At 42.1% G+C, this 13,377-nt stretch overlaps 1 protein-coding gene and 1 long non-coding RNA gene across 5 annotated transcripts in view; one reads left to right on the top strand and one right to left on the bottom strand.

Moving 5' to 3' along the window:
• LARGE1 (LARGE xylosyl- and glucuronyltransferase 1) overlaps positions 1 to 13,377 on the top strand; it is a 543,301-nt gene that overhangs the window by 376,580 nt on the left and 153,344 nt on the right. The gene's annotated exons all lie outside the window — the stretch shown is intronic.
• LOC123592217 overlaps positions 7,487 to 13,377 on the bottom strand; it is a 29,303-nt gene continuing 23,412 nt past the window's right edge. The window contains exon 4 of the long non-coding RNA XR_006709635.1: positions 7,487 to 7,743. This is a non-coding gene — a long non-coding RNA (uncharacterized LOC123592217). The remainder of the gene's footprint in view (positions 7,744 to 13,377) is intronic.

Raw genomic sequence — 13,377 nt, 5'->3', positions numbered from 1 at the left:
TAAAGTTAATGAGATCATCTAGATGACAGCACTTAGTAAACTGTCAAATGCTGTGCCAGTGGAAGGGGGTGGCACAGGGGGGATGGTAGGGAGAGTAGTCAGACATCCACCCTGCTTTTGGTGGCTGTGTGTTATTTTCTCCATACAGTCCGTATGATAACAAGGAACAGATAGATCCAAGAGCCGTTGGGCTTCGGGTCCCTCCAGCCCTCTCATTTACATAAGTGAGGAAGCCGAGACTCAGTGTGGGCAAGCCATATGCTCCAGCTCAACCAGAAAAGTAAGTGTAGAGTCAGCCCTGGCGGCCAGGGCTCCCATGCTCTTTCCTGGCCTCCCTGCCCCTTTCTCTCCACCAGCACAAGTGGCAGACCTGCAGAGGCCGTCCCCTGGAGTGATGGTCTTTGTTACTAACAGTTCTTCACTGGGTGGAGAAGAGTGCTGGCTGTTTTGAGGTAATTACGGCTCGTTCCTTCAGCACTGCCTTGTCCTTGGGTGTTAGTGACAGAGCAGCAAACAAAACAGGCAAAGTCCCTGTCCTGGTGGAGCTGGTATTCTCCCCCAGGACAGCACATAAATACATAGTGTTTTAGGTGGTGGAGCATGCATGGGGTGGGGGTGGGGGGGCGGTGGGGAGGAGAGGAGTTGCTATGGTAACTGGGAAGTACAGTCTGAGAGGCCTCACTGATTGATAGCATGGTGTTTGAGCTGATGATTGAGTTTGGGTGGTGGTCTAAGAAAAAACAGCGTCTAAGCTCCAGAAAGTCCTTGAATACCCTCTAAAATGTTCACAGTGCGAATCTTTAACTTATGGGATTACAGTTCTTTTTTTTTTTTTTTTTTTTTTAATTTTTATTTTATACAGAGAGAGTGCAAGCAGGGTAAGGGACAGAAGGAAAGACAAAGAATCCCAAGTTGGCTCCACACCCAGTGCACAGGGCTCAATCCCATGACCCTGGGATTTAAGCCAAAATCAAGTTTCAGATGCTCAACCAACTGAGTGAGCCACCCAGGTGCCCCTACAGTTCTTTCTATTCACTATATTTTTATTCCTAGCATTTCACACGAGAAATATATATTACTTTTATAATAATAAAAGATTCATCGGTTACTGTGAGTGAGGGGGGTTTCACTGTAGTGAAGTGATAGATTAACAAGCCACAATGAGTGTGGAGGAAAGAGAGAAGTTGAACGAAAATAACCAGATGGGGCGTGGCTCAGCATCCTGTTGGCAAATTTAAGTAAAAATGTGGCAACAGATCAAAAGCAACCATTATGCTTGATTTTTTTTTTAATGTTTATGTATTTTTGAGAGACACAGAATGCGAGTGGGCTAGGGACAGAGAGAGAGGGAGACACAGAATCCGAAGCAGGCTCCAGGCTCTGAGCTGTCAGCACAGAGCCCGACTGTGCTTGAACCCATGAGCCATGAAATCATGACGTGAACTAAAGTTGGACGCTCAAGCGACTGAGCCCACTCAGGTGCCCCCATTATGCTTGATTCTTGAAGTCAGCTAAAGAGTGAGCCCTGGACCCCTCCTGCACTTGTGTCCTCCAGTACAAGCCCCCCAGAGCCTTCCTGCATGCCCTTCCCAGCTCACTTCAAGATGGCGGGATCCTCGGGCCCTTTAACATTGCTGGTACCTACAGATGCAGAAACTCTGAGAAGATGGGAAAAGAGGAATTTATCATCCCTTAACATTTTTTCTAGAAACATTATTTCTTTTCCAAGTATGATTCGCAGTAAGATTTATTGAGTATTCCTGTTCCTGCATTTAAATAGTGATGACATTGGTTGTAGGGGGAAAAAAAGTCTCTTAAATAGTCATTAAGTGGAAACTCCTCAAGGTTAGAGACCGTGGCTCATTTTTCTTTGTATCCCCCATAGCACCTAGCTCCATAAATATTTATTGATTTTATTAGAAAAGATTGTTTGATAAAGTGAGAAGAACAATGGAAATACAGCTAATTTTTTTTTTTAAACATAGGGATATCAGAATCTCCCCCACGCTGTCCATTATCTCGTTGTTTCCTGTATTTGGTGAGGAGCACCTTTGAAATGTCCCACATTTACAGCCCAGTGATAAATGCATTTGTAGGAAGGAGATGGTGGTCATCATCCCAGATCATGGCTTTCCACTGTTTGTACCCACAGTCTCCTCAAACATGCTCACAGATTACCAGAAAAATCTAAACTTGCAGCCATCTTGGTTGTAGATCTCACTGTGCCAGACGACCACCGTGATGCCTACACCCACCGCCAGGCCTGGCCCAGACACAGACTGGCACTCTCTCATCCTGTGTCACCCTCCCCAGATCTCCAACCCATTGCTGTGTCATTCCTGCTTCTGAAGAGAATTTTAAAAGCCAGTGGCCCACTATCCTGCCTCCATCAGTTTAACTGAGTGAAGATAATTTAATTGTTTTTTAACGAGACAGGAGCTTTAGTGGCCCGCGGTTATAATTAAGAGTGTCAGCGGTCATTAGAAATATCCACTGTCCTGGTGCAGTTCTCTCCCTCAGCCGCCTGTGGCTACTGCCCCACCCACTCTCACCTGTTCCCATCTGTCTTTAAGCTTCTGTATCTTGATTTCTAGCCTGCCTCTTCACTGCCTTATCCTCCTTCAGTCTATCCTTTCCTCCCCTGTCCGTAAACTACCTCGTGCTCAGTCCTCTGGGCATGAGAACTCAGTGGCCAGTTTTGCATGCCTTCCCATCCCCTAAATCAATGTATCCCCAAGCTTTGCTGGACTGCTGGCTGTGCAGGAAAGCATTCTCATTAATAAAATGGAATCTTGGATCTCCAGGGTGGCTGTGGAAGTACAAATGCCTTTTCTAAGAAAGGGTAGAGGGCCTCTGAATTTGACCTTCTGTTAGAGTCTTTCTCCCCGCTCTCACTGCTGCCATATTGGTGGCCCTTGGGACAATACCACTTAACCCTTAATGCCCTGGCCCAAGTGTGAGCCAAACCCAATGCACACCAGACAGGTCTTTCAAAAAGATTCAAAATTTGCAATTAGAAAGTAGTGGGGAAATGTAATTCATAAATGGAACCACAAGAGACATGACAGTAAAAGATCAACGGTGGAGTTTCTGGTTCTGTAGTGGTTGGTTTGCTCCAAGACCTTGTAAGGCCTGTCCTATCTCAGGTGGGATCTCTGCTTTGCTGGTTTCCCAGCACCCTGTGGAGAGGGCACCATACCTGTCCCCACCAACTGGGAGTTGCACCAATGCTCAGACTCTCGGCATCATCATTTTGAGGAACAACAAAGCCAGCTTTCCATTAATAGAGACAAGGGTCTTTTTACTCTGATTTCTCTGCTCATGGAGGAACTTTCCTCTAGGGGAAGTAACTCATTGATTAGCATCTCCCTACAAGTGAGACCCTCCTTTAACATGCAGGAAGTGGCCTTACTGACCCAGAAACTCAGAGTCCCTTGAGGAACTCCAAATTCTCAACTCTGTTGGTGATGTCCATGTCCCTCAAAATTGTATTGTTCTAAATGAGGCTGCTGTTGCCTGACTTTGCTAAGATAACTGGTAAGGTTTCTGTAGGGACCAATTTCTACATTAACTGCCAGCATCTCCTTGGGTTGGTGATTGCTTTAAGGGATGAAGTTTACCACCTTGAAGAAAATTCCTTTGATCATCCCATAGATAAATTACTGATAAACTTGGAGTGAACGGTGGTGGTTTTCTCTCCTGTCATTTTACCAATAACTATTTGATAAGTAAGGAGACAAGAGAAACTACAAGTAAAAATTGGGAGGGTGGATGAAGAGACGAGACAAAACACTTAAAAAAAATACGTCGAGGGGCGCCTGGGTGGCTCAGTCGGTTAAGCATCCGACTTCAGCTCAGGTCATGATCTCGCGATCCGTGAGTTTGAGCCCCGTGTCAGGCTCTGTGCTGACAGCTCAGAACCTGGAGCCTGCTTCTGATTCTGTGTCTCCCTGTCTCTCTGACCCTCCCCCCATTCATGCTCTGTCTCTCTGTCTCAAAAATAAATAAACATTTAAAAACAAAAACGTCGAAAGAAACTAGGGAAGATGTACATCATAGATGAAAAATAATGTATCAGTATTTCAGTATGTAAAATGTTGCTATAAATCAATAAGAAAAAAATAATGGGCAAAGAACATGGATATCTTTTGCTTAAGAAAATCCAGAGGCCAATTAACATAGGAAAAAATTCTACTTTGTGACTAATCAAAAAATGAAAAATAAAACAGGAATTAAACACTACCATATATACATGTGTATATATACACATATATATACATATATATAAATATACATATATACACATACACACACACACACACACACACACACACACACACACACACCAGTGATGGTAAAGATAAAAATGTAAGGACTTCTTTTCTTGCTAGAGGTAGTATAAATGGCCAAAGCATTTTTTCAGGACAAGTTGACAAAATGTATCTAATTTTAAAAATATGCATGTATGTGACATGGCCATTTTATTTCTAAGAAATTATGGGAGATGAGAAATTATGGGAGATATTTATCATTATTTGTGATAAAATGTTGAAAACAAATCCAGCATCCAAAATCAAGAACTTGTTAAATTGTAGTGTGTCCATAGAGCAGAATGCTAATGGAACTAGTAAATAAAAGGTAGAATATTGACATGAGTAAATGCTGATGACATATTTATAGACCAGCTGCAAAAGTAGGTTACATAGTGCCTCTACCATTACCCTTTTTTTGTCAGAATATGTATCTGTATCTCAATATGGAATAAAAGTCTAAGATTACATTTTAAAATTACCTCTAGGTGATAAGAATGCAGGTAATTTTATTTCCTTGTTTGTGCTTTATTCTGATTTGCACATTTCATGCAAGAACACTTTTTTTGGGGTCTCTTCATCAGACCATCAGAAATCAAGAATGATAAACCTATAAGTTATTGGAAACGTGCGGTTTTGATTTACTGAGATTTCATTTACATGTAGTCTTTAGAGAATGTGTCTGTTGTTTAAAGCAAGGCCCAGCTCTCCAAACCAGGAATAATAGGCTTCTTTCTGGAAAATACTCCCAGGGAGAACAGGAAGCACTACAGAATCTCCTGTGGGGCACTGTGGGGCTTGTCTCTCCTCCCTGGGCAGAGAACCAGAAAAATGAGCAGGAGATTTATACCCACTTGACTTCTTGTTCTTATCCTTTTTGATTAAAAAATACATCAAGACATGAGACGGATGGAAAAACCCATAAAAATAGTTTTACTGCATCATAAAAGGCTTACATTTTTGACATTAGGATCATGAAGGGATTAATTGAGACTGTCATTCTCTGCTTTCCTCCCCGAGCGCACTCTAGCTGGGGTGGCACAGCCCTGCTCTGCGATGTGTGAAGCCACAGAAGGTGCTTGTTCCTTTTCCTCCTGCTGCTGTCAACCCACTGCGTTGAGTTGAGGCGTGGTTCTAGGTCTTTGTGGCTCCTGGAGGGCAGGGCCACGTCTTGTAGTCCCTCAGCTTTGTACATTGCCTGACCCCTAGGAGACCTTCATGTTTGCTACTGTCTCTCAGCTTTCATTTTGACTTGCATGAATGTTAAACTGTCCTAATAATGTTGAGGAATCAGCAGATCAGGAAATAATATGAGAGCAATTTGATTTGTCAGTGAGTAGTAATTGTTTACAGCTAATTTTCCAAATGGGTAGCTCAGCTTAGTTTATTCAATTATTCATCTGTTCATTCAACAAATATTTATTTAGTGTCTGTTAGTGCCAGGCACTGTTTTAGTCCCGTTGGATACAGCAGTGACTAACAGGGGACAAAAAGACACTTTTTATGAAGCTCATATTTCAGTAGAATTGAGATCAGTTCCTTCCTTCCTTCCTTCCTTCCTTCCTTCCTTCCTTCCTTCCTTCCTTCCTTCCCCCTCTTCCCCATCCTTCCTTGTTCTAACCATCTACCCATCTATCTATCCATCACTTATCGAGTGCTCATCTGATGCCTAGTATTGTGGTAGGAATTGGGAGATACTGATAAACAAGGCCCTGTTCCTGTTCTGAAAAAGTGGAAGGTCTAGTGAGGAAATGAGACAAGATCAGGGACTGTCCGGTAAGTGTTATGCTGGGCATAACCCCAGCACGCCCAGTGGAGGCACATGGGAGCACCACCCACACAAACACATCAGCTACAGATCACCTCTTTCCTGGCTACAGGAATGCCTGTCCTTATCTAGTTCCTGCTTCTGCAACTCACCTGCTCTGGATGGAAAGTTGGCCTCAGGAATCACGCAGAAAGAAGTCAAGAGGTGTCACCTTGCCACCAGGGAACACAAATGGTAGGGTTCCTTGAAAAATAACTACTTTACTGGTAAAATTCTTGATATCTGCTATGTATTGAAGCACCCACTCCGTGAGCCTCGAAGACTGGGGATGTAAACCCCAAGCAGCATCCCATGGGAAGGAGAGCCATCAGTACTTAACCACCTGTAAGTGCCAGCTCAGTGATGTGGACCGTGTCTGTGTTACAGGAATTCCATAAAATGAGAGGGGGAAGAAACAGGCTTTTATTGAACACCTATTAGATTCCTTCTAGGCATTTTGCCAGATACTTCCTTGTGCTATCTCATTTAATTTTCAAAGAAATCTTGTGACAGTTTATTAAGCTTTCACAGCTGAAGAAATTGTGGTTCAGAGAGGTTAATTGACTTGGCCAAGGTCACAGGTGTCGAACTGCATAACTGAGTCCCAAACACAGCTGTCTGCCCTCTTCATCCCTCTGCAATTAGGGAAACAGCATGGAGGAGGGTTTACCCTTTGGTGCTTTATTTGAAGTTCTCTTTTGGCAATGATTTCATCCTACTTGGTAACGCAGCACTGTTTCCCAGACTATTTTGGGGAACAAAGATGTTAATAGGTGTTTAACCAGAAAAAGCATCCATGGTTAAATACATTGGGGGAAATGCTGGGTTAAACAGGTTTAAGTAGGGAGCTTCTTTATCTCTTCAGGTTACATACATGTCCTGTGAGGCTCGGAGAGGACATTGTGGCAGGCATACATGAACACACAGTGCATCATGGCACTTGTGTCCCGTGAAAGCCAAATTCAGAAATACCATTCCTTTAACCATCTGATGAGCTATTCTGAGAATGGCACCCATGGTCTGCGAGCCTGCCTTTCTCTAGACTGTGTCCTATTCCTCCCTCCCTCCCCAGTGCCCACTGAACTTGTCATCACTACAGCCTAATCCATATCTGAGAGGGTGTGTGAAATGGGCCTTGACCTTGACTGAAGAACTGAGAAGAAGGCTTCCAGGAAGAAGGTCCTACGGCCCATGACTCACATGTTCAAGCAGAGAGGCTGCGTGTTGGGGAAATGTAGAAAGAATCTGGGTAAGGCAGGGTGAGGATTTTAGATTCTTTGGCAATCAGAGATCCTTTCTCTGGGCATTTGGGCTATTTTTATTGCAATGAAATGGACTGTGCAAGATCTGAAAAGACAGATGGTAGTCATAGGCTTTAATTCTCCATTTATTAGCAATTCATTGCATTTCTTAGTGTTACCTAGGTCATAGTCATACTGCTTTTAGCCCTTTGCTTGAAGTGGGATTATTCAGTGGAGCCCTGGGACTGGAAGGACTCACATTTAGGGGGGTGGGTGTGGTCTGCATCCTTGGCTGGGGGGGGTTGGTTATGCTTACCTGTGGACAAGCTTCTGGGGGTATCTTCTGAATCCTTTTATAGATTCCCTTGGACATGAAATTAAGTTCCTGTGAGCACAAAACAGCATTCTTGTACCTTATTCAGTACCTTATACTGAGACAATTTTTTTCCTACTCTTTTGTTGAACCCAAAAGAGCAAGACTGCATGGTTTCTAAACAAAGCAGGACTTTTGTCAGAAAATCTTCAGACAGCATAATTATCAAATAGAAACTTTCAACAAAGAGCCCTTCAGAGATTGCAGAATTCCCCTTTCCTTGCAGCTGACAGGCAAATGCTTTCTTGGAAGGGACCCATTGGCCTCGCCTTACTCTTGCTGAAGTGTCATAATTATACTCTGTTGATCCCCTCCTGACTTGTATAAGAAGGAAGAATCTACACACACAAGTGTCAAGATCTCTCAAACCCCAGGTGGGGCTCTTCTAAGAATATTTCTTACAGAATCCCCTTGGCACCCATGGCACTTTGAAAACGAAGTAACAGTGCAGCTCTTAGCCCTTCTTTTTCATCTCTCTGAAAACTTTTTCCAGGATAGTTATTTCTACATGACCTGAGAAAAGAAAACGTGTGGCAGGCTCATAAGGCAGCCCCCCCAAAAAATGGTTTCTTCACGTCTTGGGCGGTCCTGAGCCCCCTGCTGCCTTTTGTTTCTGGTAAACTAAGCTGAAGAATAGCAGGGATGGTAGGCTGCTCGGCCACCGGCCACCATAGCAAAATACCATAAATGGGGTGGGGTGGGTTGAACATTTATTTTCTCCCAGTTCTGGAGGCAAAGTAGTCCAACATCAAAGTGCCAGCGAGGTAAGTTTCATCCTGAGATCTCTTCTCTTGGCCGGGAGGCTATAGCCGGCTGGCTGTGCGCTCACGTGACCTGCTCTTTACGTGCACATGGGGGGATGGGTGTACACAAGCTGTCTGCTGTCTCTTCTAAGGCTATGATAATGGATTAATTCTATCAGACTGGGTCCCATCCTCATCACCTCATCTAACTCTAATTACCTCCCAAAGGCCCACCTCCAAATACCATCACGTTAGAGGTTAGGACTTCAGCATAAGGATTTGGGGAGGATGCAAACATTCAGTCCATAACAGCAGGTAGCATATCACAGTACATTTCCAGGTAATGTCACTAAAGCTTGCTGTCAGCATTGATGAAGAAAATCCTGTGTTACAACATTTTGACACCACTGTTTGGGTGTCTAATTCTGCCCTCTTTGTTCATGACCTTACCATTATTTGGGGCCTGCCTAAATAGTACCTAATTATTTCCTAGGGGTGGAGGTGTGGAACAGAATCGGAGTGAAAAGTTACCTTATTTAAATGACAACACATTGTAGTTGCACCTGTCTAAACTATGGGCTCTAGGTGGTTTAGGGACAGGAGAGATGTGTTTTAAAAGAATGGCTAATTTACATCAATATGAGAAAGGATAAAAATCATATGATTCTTTCCATAGATTGAGAAAAAGCATTTGACAAACATTCATGATAAAAATCCTCAACAAAGTAGGTTTAGAGGGAACATACCTCAACATAATTAAGGCCGTATATGAAAACCCCACAGCAAACATCATACTCAGTGGTGAAAAGTTGAGAGCTTTTCCCCTAAGGTCAGGAAGAAGACTGTATTCAACATAGTACTGGAAGTCCTAGCTTCCAGTCAGACAAGAAAAAGGAATTAAAGGACATCTAGATCTGTAAGGAAGAAGTGAAACTTTCACTGTCTGTGGATGACATGATATTATATATATAAAACCCTGAAGAGTCTAACAAAAAAACTATTAGAACTGATAAATGAATTTAGTACACTCACAGGATACAAAATCAATGTACAGAAATCCATTGCATTTCTATACACAAAGAAACAACAGAAAGAAATTAAACACTTCCATTTGCACTAAAAATAGTAAAATATCTAGGAATAAACTGAGGAGGTGAAAGAACTGTACTCTAAAAACTGTAAAACCTTGATGAAAGAACTTGAAGATGATGCAAAAAAATGGAAAGACATTCCAGGCTCATGGATTAGAAGAGCAACATTGTTAAAAATGTGATACTACCCAAAACAATCTATACACTGAATGCAATCCCTATCAAAATACCAACAGCATTTTTCTCTGGAGCTGGAACAAACAATCCTGAAATTTGTATGAAACCACAGAAGACCCTGAATAGCCAAAACAATCTTGCAAAAGCTGAAGGCATCACAATTCCAGATTTCAAGTTACACTGAAAAGCTGTAGTAATCAAAACAGTATGGCACTGGCATACAAATAGACACATAGATCGATGGAACAGGATAGAAGATCCAGAAACAAACTCAAAATTATGTGGTCAATTAATCTTCTACAAAAGAGGCAAGAATATGCAATGAGAAAACGTCTCTCTAGCAATTGGTGTTGAAAAACTGGACATTTTGTTAACATCATACAGAAAATAAACTCAAAATGGATTAAGGATCTAAACGTGAGACCTGAAACCATAAAAATTCTAGAAGAGAGCACAGGCAGTAAATTGTCTGACATCAGCCATAACAACATTTTTCTAGATATGTCTCCTGAGGCAAGGGAAATAAAAGCAAATATTAACTATTGGGACTACATCAAGATACAAACTTCTGCACAGCAAAGGAAACAATCAACAAAACTAAAAGACATCCTTCTGAATTGGAGAAGATATTTGCAAATGGCATACCCGATAAAGGGCTAATATCCAAAGTATATAAAGAACTTCCGCAATTCAACACTCAAAAAACATCTGATAGGCAGAGGACATGAACAAACATTTCTTCAAAGAAGACATACGGAAGACAACGGACACATGAAAAGATGCTCAACATCACTCATCATCAGGGAAATGCAAATTAAAACTACAATGAGGTATCCCCTCACACCTGTCAGAATGGCTAAAATCAACAACACAAGAAACAACAAGGGTTGGCAAGGATGTGGAGGAAAAAGAACCCTCTTGCACTATGGGTGGCAAGGCAGATTGGTGCAGCCACTGTGGAAAAAAAAATGGAGGTTCCTCAAAATATTAAAAATAGAACTACCTGTGACCCAGTAATCCCACTGCTGAGTATCCAAAGAATATGAAAACACTAATTCTAAAGGATCTGTTCACCCCTGTGTTAACTGCAGCATTATTTACCATAGCCAAATCATGAGCGTAGCCCAAGTGTTCATGGATGGATGAATAGATAAAGAAGACATATACACATACACACAACTGGACATTATTCAGTCATAAAAAGGAATGTAATTCTGCCATTTGCAGTGACACAAATGGAGCTGGAGTATGATGCTACGCGAAAGAAGTCAATCAGAAAGAAGTACCATATGGTTTCACTCACATGTGGAATTTAAGAAACAAAACAAAGGAGAAAAGAAAGTAACAAACCAAGAAACAGACTCTTAACTAAAGAGAATAAACTGATGGCTACCAGAGGGAAAGTGGGTGGGGGGATGGGCGAAATAGGTGACAGGGATTAAAGAGTGCATTTTCCATGGTGAGCAGCGGGTGATGCATGGAATTGTTGACTCACTATATCATTGCCTCTGAAACTAATATAACACTGCATGTTAACTATATTGGAATCAAAATTAAAAATTTAATAAAAATAGCTAATTGTTCAGCATGTTAATTGTATCTAAATCAAGCTGTAAAAAATAATAATAATAATAACAGCTGATACTGAGTATCCAAAATGGACCAGGAACAGGACTCAACATTTTCTCTGCATTCTGTCTCTCAATTTGTGTTTGTAAATACTCTCTATAATGTAAACTCTGTTGTTACCATCTTTAGCTAACAAGGAGGAGGCTGACTGAAGGTATGCCAGTTGACCTTGACCGATGAAGTTATACAAGTAGGAAGAGATGGAACAGGGATTTGAGTAGTCCAGCTCCAGAATCAGTCCTGGTAGTCCAGCTCCAGAAATCACCTCCTACACTGGATTAGACAGTCTTTCAGAAAAAGAAAAAAGAAAAAAGCCCAAAAACTTCTGAATGCAGTTTTAAACCCTAAAGCTTTGTTTCGGTGAAAAGACTCTACCATTCCCTACTCCCATACTCAGGTCTTCTGCCCCCTGGTCCTACCCCTTGTGGTTCCGGAAGATGGTGATGGGTAGAGAAGTGCAGCCTGACAGAGGGCCATAGGTCTCAGTAAATCCAGTAGTCCTTTCAGAAACCCATGTTCATGGCGTTTCGCTTCTATCTGTCTGCTTTTCTTTTTTTTTTTTTTTTTTTAATATGAAATTTATTGTCAAATTGGTTAGAGAGGGAGGGAGCCAAAACATAAGAGACTCAAAAACTGTCTGCTTTTCCTACCAGTCTTCCCTTGAACTAAATTGCTTCAGGATTACAGATGAGCAGTGGTTTGGGGTTCGGGAGGTTTAGCATCGTGCTGACAGCTGAGTTTTCTCTGGGGACACCAGCTAACCCACAGCATCCTGCTCTTTGTCTGCATTGCTTATTTTCCCTGGAAGCTTTTTGGTTCATTTCCTCTTGTGACCACCTCTTAATCTTAACAGAGAACTGTTTTCCAGTTACTGCTTATTATCTCACAGCAGATGTTCAAGGTGAGGCTCAGGATCACTTATCAAAAATATAGAAGCTGTTTGGGTCTCAAAGGCATAGAGCAAGGTTTCTTTTTTTTTTTTTTTAATTTTTTTTTTCAACGTTTATTTATTTTTGGGACAGAGAGAGACAGAGCATGAACGGGGGAGGGTCAGAGAGAGGGAGACACAGAATCGGAAACAGGCTCCAGGCTCTGGGCTGATGGCTCAGACGCAGGGCTCGAACTCACGGACCGCAAGATCGTGACCTGGCTGAAGTCGGACGCTTAACCGACTGCGCCACCCAGGCGCCCCTAGAGCAATGTTTCAAACTCATGTGTATGCAAGCAGAAGGCAGGTGTAATACGAATACACAAAACTTTCCAAGTATAAGTCGGTAGGTTTTATGTCTCTGGGATTGTAAGTAGGTGAGTCACCTGCCATGTTATGTTGCCTTTTATTTATTTATTTTTTAATGTTTATTTTTGAGAGAGAGGAGAGCAGAGAGAGAGGGAGACAGAAGATCCAAAGAAGGCTCCACACTGACAGCAGAGAGCCCGATGTAGGGCTCAAACTCATGAACCCTGAGATCATGACCTGAACCAAAGTCAGACGCTTAACCGACTGAGCCACCCACGTGCCCCTATGTTGCCTTTTAACAGGCAACTTAAACACAATGGCCAACAATACATGTCTGGGACTCTTTGGATACAAGTGATTATTCAGATGTAATGGTGTTGAAGTTCCCTTGAAAAAAATCTGTGATCCTGTGATATTACAATTCCTTTGTAAAATCCAGGCCAGCTTTCTTTGCCCTCCAAAGAAGTGTTGGGGAGCTACTTGGCAGAAAACTATAACAATATGAGATGTCTTCAAACTGTGGGGTGGCGGGAAGGTGAGCCTGTATTTCAGTCACATGTTTCTAGAAAGAAGCAAGCATGTGTATGGAGGGGAATTAATTTTTGTAACTCTAAGAGAATGGTCTTTTCTTTTTTCCTTCTCCCATTCATTCAGCAATATTTTTTGAGAACTTTCCTTGTGCCAGGCACTCTGTGTATATGGGGGGGTATAAAGAAGGAAAGAAGGCATGATTTTGAGAGTATAATGCTTATGTGTTCCTGTTCAATGA

This window comes from Leopardus geoffroyi, chromosome B4, assembly GCF_018350155.1.
Source record: "Leopardus geoffroyi isolate Oge1 chromosome B4, O.geoffroyi_Oge1_pat1.0, whole genome shotgun sequence".
In the NCBI taxonomy this organism is placed as follows: Eukaryota; Metazoa; Chordata; class Mammalia; order Carnivora; family Felidae; genus Leopardus; species Leopardus geoffroyi.
This window is presented reverse-complemented; position numbering and strand designations above follow the sequence as displayed.